Below are 13,412 nucleotides of genomic sequence, written 5' to 3' on the forward strand. Positions count from 1 at the left end.
GGATGGATTATATCCTCATATAACCGCCAAGGCATTCATATTTTAACATAGCAGTCTATAAGAAACAAAACCAGTAAATGCCATTTGTGCAAAAATAAATAAGCTATATATTCTTCAGAGCTTCATACTGGTAGTAAAGGTGGGTCTGTAAACAGTCATTACCAAGTTCTCATTGACACAGAGACTAATGTCAGAGCCACTAGTGAAGTTGAGGGTTTGCAAGATCTCAGAAAAGGGAATCCTAAATGGAATAACTTGCTTTGATTTTTATTTTCCTAAATTGCACCACTAACTGATGTCTAAAAATCACCCAAACTATTAATAGCTAGTCTGGATTATGTACGTGACATTTATTTATGTGTTCTGGCCCTTTTCACTTTAGATTCCTTTTTCTGGTGAAGAAAGCTTCCTCTGCCGTAACTGGACCTGCAGCCTAAACTTCAGATTGTCTTTCACTCTCCTGACCTACACACGCAAGAGCCTTTCCTTTACCAACTAGTAACTTTTGCTTAATTTGAAATATGCTTTCCTTCTCAATAATTGATCCTCAATGTTTGATCAGTCCTTCCTTGCATTCCTTTCTCCCCTCTTTATCTAGGGTTAAAGCTACTTCCTCTCAATCCCCAGACTAAACTTATTACCTCTTTCTCTAAAATGAAGATGCAAGTATTTGTTTTGCTCAAAAGCTATTTTTTATTTTACCATTAAAATCACAAATCCCAAGCCTGCAAGGGTTATGCAAATAACGTAAATGAATGAGGAAAGTCATGTATAAGACAATACAGAATGGAAATCTACAGAGCATATGTCCCTGGAAAATGTACGCTCCATCCAAAGACATTTGAAATAATTTTTTCATATCATGCACCCCAAAGAAAACACACATGCTGACTGTCTGCAGGCTCTAAGTCTGCAACACCTGGTATAAAGTATCTGATGCAACCATTGCCAAGGGGCACAATGAATAGCATTCTCATTTATTACCAAGATCTGTGTCCTGTATGTGGCCAAACTGTTAAAATGACTGTGGATCATAGGGCCAGGCATGGTGGCTCACGCCTGTAATCCCAGCACTTTGGGAGGCCAAGGCAGGTGGATCACGAGGTCAGGAGTTCAAGACCAACCTGGCAAAGATGGTGAAACCCCATCTCTACTAAAAATACAAAAAAATAATAATAATAATAATAACCAGGAACGGTGGCAGGAACCTGTAATCCCAGCTACTCAGGAGGCGAGGCAGGAGAATTACTTGAACCCGGACAGCAGAGGTTGCAGTGAGCCAAGATCATGCCACTGCACTGCAGCCTGGGGACAGAGTGAGACTCTGTCTCAAAAAGAAAAAAGGCTGTGTATCACAAAAGTTAAGATGAAAGTTGTATAAATATTGCTGAATGTATGTAGGCACAGAATAAGACACATGTTTCAAGAACTCAGAGAAAGGAATGATTCATTTTGATTAAGAGATCAGAGAGTTCCCACACAAGCACAACTCAAAGAAACAAAGATCTACATGCTCCATCAACTTCTGAAGATACTTGGTGGTCCAAACATATCATGGTTATATGTTCATTTTCTCTCCATCTGATATAGTTTTGATGCTTGTCCCCTCCAAATCTCATGTTGAAATATGATCCCCATGTTGGAGGTGTTTGGGTCACGTGTACGGATCCTTCAGGAATGGCTTGGTGCCTTCAAAAATGAGTGAGTTATTGCTCTATTAGTTCATGAGAGAGCGGGTTGTTTATAAAAGCCTGGCCTCTCTCTTGCTCACTCGCTCACCACATTACACACCTGTTCCCCCTTCACCTTCTGCCACAAATAAAAGCTTTCTGAGGCCTCACCAGAAGTTGTGCAGATCTGGGTGCCATGCTTGTACGGCCTGGAGAAGCGTAAGCCAAATAAACCTCTTTTCTTTATAAATTACCCATCCTCAGGTATTCTTTTATAGCAACACAAAACAGACGAATACAACATCCATCTTCTAGGTAAATGCAAGTCTAGATGGCATTTACTTCAGTCTTCTCTCATAACTTAGAGATAATATATATGCCATTAGTTCCATTGTGCGTTTCTGTCTCTGATGCTCTGTCTCTAATACTCTTGAATTTCAGTAACTGTGTCCCAGTAATGTGTTGAATTTCATACACATTGCTTAAGTCTCAGCCATTAATATTTACTAATGTTAACATTCTTTATCCACATGGCAATTAGCATGGTCACAAAACCTATCACTGAGGCAACTAGTGACCCCATCACCTAAGTGTGTAAAGATCAACATGTTCTTATTTACTTCTGCAGTTGTCTGACAAACCTTCAAGGTGTGACTACTTTTTAATGGAAAATGTTGTAATAGAGTCCAAATTTCCAAATACTTCCATGGCAAGTTTCTCAACATTTTATTAAAACGAGACTCTCTCTTCAAGTACCCCTATTCCCAGACCCAATTCCTAGTTTATCCTACTGAAAAGGCAAGTAAATAGACAAATGAAGTCCAGTCACCAGGAATCTGAGGAACGCTTTCTAATCTGAGGGTACAACTGCCTGTGTATCTCAGAATTGTAAATAATCCAGTGACCCACATTATGGCATACATTCACTCCAGAATTTGTTTCTTTAAATAACTCAATTTGTTCACGTGGAGTGTTTCTCTCCCAGCTCCCTTCCCTGGAATATCTTACAGCTATTTACAGGGTTTACCTACTTTGGGTTTGGTTCAACGTGCCCTTGATTCACATCTGTGGTTTAAGCCAGATAACAAAGATAGGTCTTAGAGTGAGAGGATGTGAAACCTTCACATGCCTCCGTGTGTGTGTAAATACTACTGACTGTACATAAGCATAAATGTCAGTGCATTCCTGAGAGCTTATTCTGCAAAATAAACAATTTGGAATAATAATAGTTATTATTTTTGCAGTGCTTAATACTTGGTATGCTCTGTCCTGAGTACTTCAGATGCAAGACCTTACTTAATACTCATAATAACCCTATAAAATAACAATCATTATTTCAATTTCAAAGATTGAAATTGAGGCTTAACAGAGTTAAGTAACTTGCCCAAGGTTACATAGCCAAGAATTGGAGAGGCTAGGATTAAATCAAAGTTGTTCTGGCCACAAAATCTGAGTCTTAGGTACTGTACTTTCCGTTTCTTGGTTTCTAATCCTACAAGAACTGGCAGTTCACTTAGCCTTGAGGGATCTAGACCCCAGGGCTGACCCTGAGACCCTGCAGGTTCTAGAAGGTATCTACAAACTGTGGGGCTTTTAACTGATGGGTTCAGAGAGACAACCTATAAGATTTCCAAAGTCTGTGGAAGGACATGATTATTTTGATAAGTATTGTTTAAAATACCAATTTACTCACTGTAATATAAAAAGTTAAGAAATTCTCAAGTGATATTAATCAAAGGCTTATTATATATCTCTTAGATATAGGACATCATGATACAGATATATATGTGTGATCATATTTTCCAAATAAAAATTGAGAATGTATGGCTGGAATGACAATATCTTTATGGGAACAGGAAGTGTCCAAAGAAATTCAAAACTGCTCCGTAAGGTAAGATGCAAAGATCTATTAAGACACGGTCTTCACTCTCAATGAGCTTAGAGTCTAGATGAGAAGGTAAAGCGCAAACCCATAATAATCATGGACAATCTTCATTAGTAGATTAGAATCCACAACCTGAATATATATATTGGGAAATAGTGTGTCCGTGGTAAAGATTAAACAAGACCATTAAGACCTTTTAAAATATTGTTTTGTAATAAACCACTTCAGTGAAATATTATAGATGTACAGTAAAATAAATAAATTGTAAGTGTAGATTGAGAAATTTTGACAGAAAAATAAGGCCCATAAAACTACTGCTCTTATCAAGAAATAGACTATTTCCAGCAGCCCAGAAGCCCCTTCAGATCCCTTCCCTCTCACTAATCCCTTTCTTCGAAAGTAATCACTGTCCTGATGTTCACCACAATAGAGATGATGCTTTTTTAAACTATATATGCATAAAAATCTAGACTATGTATAATTTTGTGTCTGGCTTGAGGCTCAACATTATATTTGTAAATTCATCCACATTGTTGCCTATAGCGATACCTTGTACATTTTCACTCTCATATTGTGTTCCATTGTATGACTTTTACCAAAATTAATCCATTTGACTTCAATATTTGGGTTATTTACATTATCAGGTTGTCGTGTATATTGATAGTTCAATCTTTTTTTATTACAGAGTAGTATTCTATTGTATGGATGTACCACAATTTGTTTATCCATTTACCTGATGATGGACATTTGGGTTGCTCCCAGTTTTTGGCTATTACAAGGAAAGCTGCTATAAATATTCATGTGCAAATGTCTGTATGGACATATGTTTTCATTTCTCTTGGCTAAATACCTAGGAGTGAAATAAGTAGGATGCATAATAGGTGTGTGTTTAACTTCTTAAGATTCTGCCAAATTATTCTCCAGACTGTTTGTATCATACTAGATTCCTACTAGGAGCAGAGGACAGTTGCTTCACATTCTCATATAGGCTTGGATTTTAATTTTAAAGTTCAGTCATTTTAGTATGTGCATCAGTATCTTGTAATTTTAATTTTCACATCCATAATGATAAAGGTTTTGAGTAACTTCTTATTTGCATGTCATTATTATATCCTCTTTAGTAAAATGCCTAGTTTAGCACTGAATTTTTTATTTCTGAATTGTAAGAGTTCTTTATATAGACTAGATACAAGTCCTTGGTTGAATATTTGATGGGCAAAATTTTCATTTTTTGTTTTATATTTTTGGAAAATTTCACTGTTGTGAACACATGAAAATACAATTGATTTTTACATAACAAGTTTATCTATCAATCTGTGTAAGTGCTGGCTTCATTAATTCAAAGTGTTTTCATAAATTCTTTTTAATTTTTAAAATTTATTTCATATCATCTGTGAAGTATGACAATCATGCCTTTCCTCTAGTCTTTATATTTTTAATTTTTTTCTTTTCTTATTGCATTTGCTAAAAATTCTTAGACTCATATTGAGTAGAAGTAGTAATGTTTGGCATAATTTACTTATATTTTCATATATTTTTAATTTTTACCATAAGTATATTTTATACATTTGTTGTAGATTATTCTGTATTGCTTGAATACAATTGCTTGAATATAATTGTTGTAGATTATTCTGTATTTGTTGTAGATTATTCTGTATTGCTTCTGTTCCTTGCTTAATAAGAGATTATGATGAATGTATGTTAAACTTTGTCAAATGCTTTTTCTGTGTATGCTAAGATGATCAAATGACTACAGAGGGGCACGGCACAAGTATGGGATGATGAACTATTCCATATCCTGCTTGTTGTTTATATGACTATATTTGTCTGTAAAACTCCCATCACTATACACTATAAAGGGTGAGTTTTACTGTATATAGTTGAGTGCAAGAAATTTCTTAAGGTCAACCATGGATATTTTCCCCCTTCTTTGAAAAAGTGAACCTTAGTTTTCTCAAATTTCACATGATGGTGTCACATCAGTAACATCACACATTTCACTGGCTCTTACCCTGTGCTGCTTGCCTTATAACTTAGCTCCCAAGAAAGTCCCCAGGGTCCTCTTGAAAACACTGCTTCCATGAGGCTTTTTGTGCACCCTCTCCTCCCCCAACAGTGAAGACTTCACAGTAAAGTTGCCAAATTTAGCAAATAAAAATACAGGATTCCAAGTTAATTTGAATTTAAGTAACGCACAAAGAATTGTTTTAGGGACATGCTTACGCTGTCTGTTACAGGGCTGCCCGTCTTCATGGTGGAATAGCTATGGAAGCTAGTGCTGAGGATGGGAGTCAGCATTCTTCTGTGCTACCCTTGGGTCTAGGGGCACACAATCTCGTGTCTCAGTGGCACATAGGTTTTCAGTAAAGCAGCAGTTTCTATGCGTCTCATCATCCCGTCTCCCTGACACGAGGCATAGTGAGTCTGTATGCCCCACTGGAGACACAATCACACATTCTTCATAACTGTCATCCCTGAAGATGAATGCTTTGCTACCAGGTCAAAATGGCCCTCTGGTGAATTTTCCTGGACCAGTGGGCCATTTTGTAGACGAGATACACCCATACATGTCTGAATTTAGGTAAGTCCTCCACTGGAAATCCCACATATCCAACATACACAATGACATGGTTCAAAACACAGTTTACACCTTAACTGCATTAATTTTTATGATTGGCCCCTCTGTGAGTCTGAAAAGCAGACCATTACAGATGCAAATGCCAGAAGAGGGTTAACACTGGAAAGGGCATCCCAGCCAAAGCCATTCAATGTTGATTCTGTCTCTGTGTAAGATAATTTCCGGTGGCTCAGCCAGCCAACCATGGTGAAAGCTGAGAACATGAAAAGGGGCTTTCAGTGACAGCTTATCAAACTGAGACCAAATACAAGCTGGGCTTTAAAGATAGGATAGACTTCAGGCCTCTCCAGCGGCAAGAGACCGGGGTCTCTGTATTTATCATCTTTCCCTCTCTGTTTTGCTGTTGTTTTCTACTGGGTCAACTTGACACTTGGAACACTCCTTTCTTCCAGGGCTTTGAACTCAATAAACATCTCAGAGAACTTATGCTGATCTAAAAATCGTATGCATTTCACTCAGCGATACCTTTCCTTACTTGGACCACTGATTGCAGCTAGCAATGCCTTAGATAACTGTGGCCAAAGTTATTCTCCATGCCCAGATTTCAGAAAGCTTCTGAGACCCAGTAATTTCTGGGAACACTGTCATCAGTGCCCCAGTTGCACAACTATTATTCTTCCTAGTATCCCCACCAAGGAACTTCACTATAAGGTAAGCAGGGGTTCAGTCGTGTGTCCTTCCATCTCAGACTTAAGAGACCCAAAGGTTTTCATAGCACTCAGAGCGTGCAGGATGCTTTCCCACTATCATCTCATTTTATCCTCACCATCCTGCAAGGAGAGAAGTGTTATAGGCATTTTTTAAATTAGGGGTTCAAGATTCAAAGACCTTAAGGTCAAGGTAAAGGTCAGTGCTCAAGGTCAGTGATTATCAGAACTTGACGCTTGGGCTTTGAGCTCCAGATGCATCCTTTTTTACACACAAAAGGAGGCCAAAAAGCAGGAATCAGCACCTACATTTTGCTTGGCAACTGCAGTGTTTCAAATACATTTTAGTCAACATTTTGAGATTTGAAGAAGTCATAGACAGCCCTCGATTTCTTCTTACTTTTCAAAAAGATTTAGTGATGTCAGGCTTATATTCCTGCTCATTAACCATTGGCTGGAGCTACACAGCAGCTTTCCCCTTTAGTCCAGAATACAGGCTCCAGTCTGGGACTGCGCCCACCACTCCTTATGGTCTCCCTGACACTGAGAACAAGTGTTAGCTGCTATTTATTATGATGTTCTGTCACTTTATAGGAAAAGAAACATTAAAAGAATTTTTTTTTTGCATTCTTGATTCTATTGCAATCAGGAAAATGACCAGTGAGATAGAAGACTTCACGCTTCTAAGAAAATGAACAGAGCTATTTCTTTATGTAAGGGAAGGCTAGTCTCACACGTTTAACCTGAAAACAAAGTGTGTCTGTGGCAAGAAAACAAAGTGTGTCTTTTCATTTGTCAGGAAGCTGCCTGGCTCCTGTGAGCATTTGAGCTTGCAGTTTTCACACCACCCCAGGCTGGTTGCTTCATGAGCAGCTGAAAGAGGTCCATAACAAGCCACTAGGTCTCCTGACTCCACATCAGCCAGTTACACATCGACTGTGACTCATAGGACACCCTTGCTCACAATTATCAATGGCTTCCCATTGCTTTCAGGATCAAGTCCAGATTCCTGGTGTTAACAATTGCGGGCCCACACTTACCCTCCTTAGACTCCTGCTGGCCATAAGCATCTTGAAATCTACCTGCAATGCAATTTCATTCCATTCAAAGCAATGCATATCTACTGCATGCTTGCTAAATATAAGGCAATATGCTTGGCCCAGTGGGAGAGAGAATGCGATGTTCCTCACAGTGCTTGAATTCAGTAAGTAAGGGTAACTCAAAGAACATAAGTGAAGGAGAAGGTCATGAGCATTAAACAGGGATGTACTTCAGGTTTAGAGGAGAAAATACTACTTTTAACTGTCCTTGGAATCTCTCCCTTCCATCTTCTGCTGTTCCTTGATGTGAACCTGAGCCAGTTGGCTGATCATTCAATAGCGACCCAAGGCCTTGTGTAATTCCACCACCACACATTTGCTATGCTGTGTGAATGGTCCTTTCAAGCAGCTTTTTGCCTTTCTGCCATTACTTTGGTCTGCCTACCCCATTATCCTTCCCTGATTCCCTCAGCCCACAGTGTCCCCTGCTAGTTTCTCCCAGCACAGCAAGGAGTACATCTTGGTCTGGATTTCGAGCTGCCTCTTAATGGCATGTGCTGGGCCTCCCTTCCTCAACCCAAATGGAAGCCGCTGGAGGGCACAGAAAATGTTATGGGTGGCTTCGCCTCTTTAATACAGAAAACAGACAATGAAACCAATAAAAACATGTTGGCTTATTAATCATTCTCACAACAAATCCCCATAGACACAAACAGCTTCAACGCTGATTGAGACAGCATTTTTTCCAGGGTTCTGTCTCAGGCCAAACTGACATAACAACCCACCAAGCTGTTCTGCTAAAAATAAACCTCCGAACCTCGGTAACCACATATGGCGTGCGTCTTCCTTGGACCTCACAGGCTCTGGAGCTTTCATTTGCTAGGATAACCAGAATGTTGTGGGTGCTGAATTACAGCTATTTCTGTGACTTACTCTGTCTTCGTGCTACATTTTATCCTGCTGTGGGCAAAACACTAGATGGGCAGTTTCCTTCCCCTTTTTTTCCCTCTCTTGGACAAGGCTGCAGTTGAGCTCTAAAATCCTAAGCCAATTTGAAAGGGGGATGTCACATGGTTTGTGTATTATGGGTCTGGAAAAGCAGCATACATACAAAGTGACATGAAGCAGGAGATCAAGACAAGCTATACTACTAAAAATGTCCTTTGTGTGTAGCTCTCACCATGGGACTTTCTTCCACAATGCTCAATCATATGCTAAAAAGCACAGGATGCTATGCAGGACTGATTTCAAAGAAGATGAGCACATAACATCCCAAAGGAAAGAATTCAGGGAGAAGAAGCTGTAGAAGAGTAAAGAACCACCCTGCCCTGAGGCCATTAGGGGATAGAAAATGAGATAACCCCATGGAGGCAGAAGCCACAGGTGCAATGAGCTGTCCTTGGTGGTCTAGGGGATAGATTCAGGGACTCAGGGGAAGCCATTTGGTTGTGTCTATAGAGGCCCAGAAACACCCTGATATTTATCTACTTTTAGAGTTAATTTAAACCATGGATCTCAGATCGAAGGCAGTCTCCGTTTCCCCATTTATAGAATGAATGATTAAAGTTGGACATTGTATTCTTTGAATCCAGGGATGGAAAGAGACTTGATTAAGGTGAATGTGGCTATTACAATCTTAATGTCTGTGGTCCCCCAAAATTTGCAAGTAAAAATCTTATCCTCTTTCCAAGGTAATATGTATCAAAAGATGGGGACTTTGGAGGTAATTAGATAATGAGGGAAAAACCCACATGAAAGGGATTTGTGCCCTGATAAAAGAGGCCTCAGGGAACTTGTTTGCCTCTTCCACCATGTGAGGACAGTTAGAAGGTGCCATCTATACACCAGGAAATGGGCTCTCACTAGACCAAATCCGCTGGTCCCTTGATCTTGGACTTCCCAGCCTCCAGAATTGTAAGAAATAAATTTCTGGTGTTCATAGCTACACAGTCTCTGATATTTCATTAAAGCAGCCTGAACAGACTAAGACAGTGGTAGGGATGGTAACACTCATGAAATGTTTTGCTGGCTACCTTGTATTTTGTAACCTTCTGCAGTTGGTGGGGCCTCATAACTATCTCTCACCAATGAAATGTGAGTCTTCATTGCTTCCAGATTGAGGCAGCAAAAAGCCGTCACACCATTCTCTAGTCTCTCTCTTCCCCTGCCATTGCAACCAAGAGGGCTCCCAGATGGTGCAGCTACAATATGGTGGAACCCCTGCCTGCCTGGGTCTCTGAGTTACTGCGTGGAAGGGAGCCCTCCCAGCTTACTCACAATGGACATGTGGAAGGACAAGAAAAAGATTTGTCTTATGTTAAGCCACTGAAAACCAGGGAATACTTGTTATTGCAGCAAAATCTAGTCTCTCTTGACAGCTGCAGTAAACTAATGACTGGCAGCCTGGAGGACAGAATTCATGTTTTCAAGAAACACAATTCCAGGGATGTCACATGGGAGCGAAACCAAAAGGAAGTAATCTCCTCCACTCAGACAGGAGAGGTCCTTCACTAATTCATTCATTCAGTCATTCACTTGCTCCTTAATCAAATTAAATCCACGTTCGCTGAGAATCTGCTGTGTGTCTATACCAGGGCAGAGGATACAAAGGTGAATATGGAAGACTGTGCAACTGTGCTCGCAAGTGTATGATCTGGCTGGGCAGGGAAGGCAGGTGTACAGACAAGGGAACAGCAGGCAGGAGAATGATCCTTGTAAATGCCTCTGAGGGTGGTGCTGTGAGAGTGTTGTGGAGGTTCTGAGCTGCTTCAGAGCAGCAGGCAACGCTTCCCCGCTAATTTGTCCCAAGGGGAAAGTAAGATTTAGTCAGGAAGGTGGAAAAGGAAAAGATACTCTAGTCGGTAGGAACAACACTTAAATGCTCAGAGGCCTGAAAGAGCAGGCTCTTGTGGTTTCTCCGGAGAGGGAAGCAAAACTCAGATCCTAATGAACTAAGGAGTTTGGATTTTATCCCTTGGGCCATGGGGAACTATTGGAGGATTTTAAGAGAAGTTACAGTGGGGCACCTGTCAGGAACTCCTTGCAAGACCAGATGTGTGATGAGAAGAATCTAAACAAAAATGCTAACAGAGGGCACAGAGAGGCAAGGATATTATTAGGGAGACCTTAGGCTACTAGGTTATATCAGGGGAATTTCTCCCTTAGAGAACAGCCAAGCCAGCCGCTCTCCAGCAGGCTTTAATGTGGCCGTGCCCCAGGTATCATAAATGTAATGGCTCAGAGATCCTGGGTGTCCTTCTGGCTCCCTTCACCCAGGCCACGGTGGCTCTGCAGAGACGGCCTGGAAATAATGAAGCTTACGAAAGTCTCCAAAAGCAATCAAACGTGTTGTCTCCCGGTGCCGTGTCCTGCTCATTAACTTATTGTGGAGATTCATTAATCCAGTGTAAAACTGTAATTAAAAATAATCTCCTTTTCTTGGAGAAGTCGGGAGGGAAGGGGTTCAGAATGAAGCAGCAAATAACCAGGCCGATTACCACAGTCAGAACATGATGAGAGCAATTCACCTTTCTCTCCCTTTCTGTAAATTTCTCTTTATTGGGGAAGCTGCAGGCTCTCGTATTGAACAATTTTCCTTTAAATAAGTGTGTTTATGGCTTTATAGTGTTTCAACTCCCATTACCCCCTCAGTCTCATTTGCTTCTCTGACCCTATCTGAGAGGTTGGTGGGAGGTTGCGGTGACCCCCATTTGGCAGACAAGGAACTATAGCCCAGGAACAAGTGAGCATATGCAGGGTTTACACAGGTGATTCTGGGGGAGGCCACACCACTGCACCCCCGAATCTCAGTCCAGAGCCCCATTCCGCTTCACCAAATTAGTACCAAAAACTCAATGGTGGTCTCACAGGCACTGCAGGGTGAGGATATGGGCCTGCAGCCCTGCTTCAAGTTGGGCACATGTAGAGACAGAATCACGAGCAAACACATGTGGAGAAACATGGGCTTTGGGGTCAGGGAGATATCGTTTGGATCCTGCCTCCCCCATTTGCCAGCTATGTTACCTATGACCATCAATAAATATTTCTGTGCCTCAGTTTTCTCATCAGGGAAATGGAGCTATGAGTCATTCAACACATGTTTACTGAGCAGAGAGAGACTGTTCTAGATGCTGGGAATCCAGTAATGAATAAAACAAATGTTCTCCACTCGTGGAGTTTATACTATAATATATTGGTTAGAGAAGATAGGTGTTATCTGTCTTACAGGGTTATTTTAGGGATTAAATCAGATAACTTTGCACAGAGTAGATGCTAAGGAAATGTTAACCCTCTGATCTGCAATGTCTCCTCCCACAGGATTGTTCTAAAATGAGCTATGAACAGGGGAGGTCTCTTTACTTTCCATGTCACCCATTCCCTCTCTCCTGGACTCCAGCCTCCTCCCCAGAGCCTGTGCCCAGGATTGCAAGTACACAAATTCTTTTCAAGATGACCCAGACATGGGCATAAGTTCAGCCCACTTACATGTTAATGGAACCACTAGTAAAGAAAACCTAGAAGACTTGAGGAGTATTACCTGGAACTTTGGACTTTCAGGTTATGTGAAAGGCCCTGGGGATCTAATTTGATGCCCCTACCTCATCTGAAAATCACACCATGAAGGTGGGCATCTGGAGCCCAAGGGCAGGTGTCCCACTATGATCCATCAAGATCATAGATGGACGAGCTGAATGGAGCATTGGGAGAGTCAGTAGTTTTCAAGCTGAGCTTCTGGGAGTGCTGGGGGCTTTCTAAGGATCTTTCATGTGCAGGGAGGGGAAAGACCAAAGAACCTGGAGCTGGCTCCACTCTCTACTTCAGTCTACTTCAACCAATTTTGCAGACCAGAGTTCCACAATGGTTCTGTTGGGGCCCTGACATTCTAACTTCCCAGCCGGGTTATTCCAGCTGGGTCTTTGACATTGTCCCTAAAACCCAATCGCTGGCAGATATACAGTCACAGAGTACAGACGGCAGACTGGAACCACAGCTCCCACGACTGCAGGCAGGTCATTATATAGAACCTTCTCTTCGCACCTGGGATTAACTGTGAATGCCCAAAGTCTTGGCAAGTGGTCAGGAAGTTTCCTGCCCGGCCATGGGTGCAGGATTCTACTACGAAGAAGTGAAGCCTTTCACTCCATCAGGTGAGCTCAGACTGAGACACAGAAGCCCCTGGCAGAGGGCACCAAGTGCCAATGACCTTGTCTTTTCTCTGAGGCCAGGTACAGATGAGGATGTGAGATGTGTTCCTGACTGAGGAAAGATGCTCTGGAAAAAGCAAGGGGAGAAGATGCTGGATGCCCCAAAGACAGAGGCCATATGTTTAGCACTTGGATCCTGACAAAAGGCTTCCCCTATTATCTATGGAAGAAAATTGACCTCCTCAAAGATGCCCTACATGGCATATTGTAATTCACTAAAGGTTCATTTAGTCTCTAGATGTCTCCAGAGTTCAGCAAACTCTGGGAGATACAAATACACAGCAGATACAGACCCTTCTCTTGAAGAGCTCAGCTGTCCATCAGAGGA

This window comes from Macaca nemestrina, chromosome 8 (genome assembly GCF_043159975.1).
Source record: "Macaca nemestrina isolate mMacNem1 chromosome 8, mMacNem.hap1, whole genome shotgun sequence".
Classification (NCBI taxonomy): Eukaryota; Metazoa; Chordata; class Mammalia; order Primates; family Cercopithecidae; genus Macaca; species Macaca nemestrina.